At 38.7% G+C, this 1,927-nt stretch overlaps 1 pseudogene; it reads right to left on the reverse strand.

The window, feature by feature from the left end:
* Positions 1-1,829: 1,829 nt before the first annotated feature.
* LOC112479551 lies at positions 1,830-1,927 on the reverse strand (annotated as a pseudogene).

Below are 1,927 nucleotides of genomic sequence, written 5' to 3' on the forward strand. Positions count from 1 at the left end.
GACATTTCTGTTGGCCTGAGATGTCTCATTGGAGCTCCATGTAGAGTCTCTGGAGGACTTAATAAAATGACAGCATCTCATGGACTCCTGTTAAGATGACTTCCTTCCCAGGAGGTCCAAGGACCCCAGGAGGGGGACCATGGGCTCTGATCCACTATGGCAGTCTAAGTGCCCCCAGGATAAAGACTGGGCAAGGATCCAAGGAGGCAACAGTGCAGGAGAGGAAGGGACCTAATAGCTGGTGCTGGGAACAGGGCCTTGAACCTGTGCCCAAGGCAGAGAATACCCACTCTGATGACTCAGGGCCCTCTTCCCTTGGTGACAGCTCCAAAGCCATAGGGGCCCTCAGAATGCCACCTTCCTGGACCTCTAGCACAGAGCCCAAAGCTCTGCTCCTGCCCTAAGGTGGTCAGAATCCAAGGGTGTGCCTTTCTACTGGTAAGGACACGTTCCCAGAAGGGCAGAAGTCCAGGACTCTTCTAAGGAGCCTCCTGGAGAACACACCCAACAGGCGTGCAGTTCTGACCATACCAGTTCCGTGGAGCAACCCTTCTCACCTGGATCCTCAGTTCTGGCTCACTGGAGACCCTTACCGATGTGCCCCGAGAGAGAGTAACAGACCCCGACCCTAAGCTGATCAGAGTATGAGCCATGTTTATTCAATGACGAATGCTTGGCTTTGCTCTAAATCCTTGGTGTTGTGGAAAGATCACTTGGATTAAAGTCAAAAGGACATCTGTTTGACTTTCAATTCCATGAATTTATCTGTGCTACTTTGTCACTTAAAACTCTCATGTAAAAGGGTTTTAAAAAAAACCTATGCACCTACAAGTTCCATTTAAAGTCTACCTATAGTAGATATTAATCAGGGGGAAAATGTAATGAATGGCAACTTAAACTAGAAAAATAGAGAAAAACAACAGTTTAATAAATATAGAGTAAGATGAGTAAAGAAAAATCAAGTATATCAGTCAATTCACCAAAGTTGATTACACTGAATTCACCCAATAAAAGACAAAAATTGTCAGGTAGTGTTACACATTAAAATCCAGGTGTATGATGCTTAGAGGAAAAACAAACTAAAGTGACAAAGAAAGACTGAAAATAAAATGCCAAAAAGGTATCAGCCAACAAGAACAAAGCAGGAATATGAGAGGTAAGGAGAAAATTTGGGCTCAAAACACTAAACGGGATCAAAAAGGACACTCTCTATGATAAAAATATACAATTAAGAACATATAATATTCATAAACTTATGTGTATTTAATAACATAGATGCCAAAATCATAAGGCAAAAAAAAACCCCTATAGAAATGCAAATAGAATATAATAAAGATACAGTGTTAGAGAGATGCTTCGATTTACCTCTTTCAGAACTCGATATATCTAATAAGCAAAAAGGCAGTAGGAACATAGATGAAGTGATTAATACAACTAGTAATTTGGAGTAACAAATACATAGAGAGCCTGACATTCTTCAAATGGAAAATATACATTTTGTTTGTCCATGAAACATTTATAGAAATAAGTCAGGTACATGGCCACAAAGAAAATTTTATTAAATCTTTAAGGAATAATGAAAGAGTAAAATTTTAAATATAAAACATTTTAAATGTAGAAAATAAGAAACACATTCCTAGATTAAAGAGAAAATTAAAGGGGAAATTACTGCCTAGAAACTAATGAAAAAGAGAACATTTCATACTAAAATTTACAGGACGCAGTGAAAGCAGGGCTCAAAGGAAAATTTATAGCTGTAAATATCTTCATTATTTATTTTTATTTATTTATTTATTTATTTATTTATTTATTTATTTATTTATGCCTACACCTGGTCTTCCTAGGTGGTCTCCCATCCAAGTACTAACCAGGCTCGACTCTGCTTAGCTTCTGAGATCAGATGAGATCAGGAACGTTCAGGGTGGCA

Source organism: Pteropus alecto, unplaced genomic scaffold (genome assembly GCF_000325575.1).
Source record: "Pteropus alecto unplaced genomic scaffold, ASM32557v1 scaffold23, whole genome shotgun sequence".
NCBI lineage: Eukaryota > Metazoa > Chordata > Mammalia > Chiroptera > Pteropodidae > Pteropus > Pteropus alecto.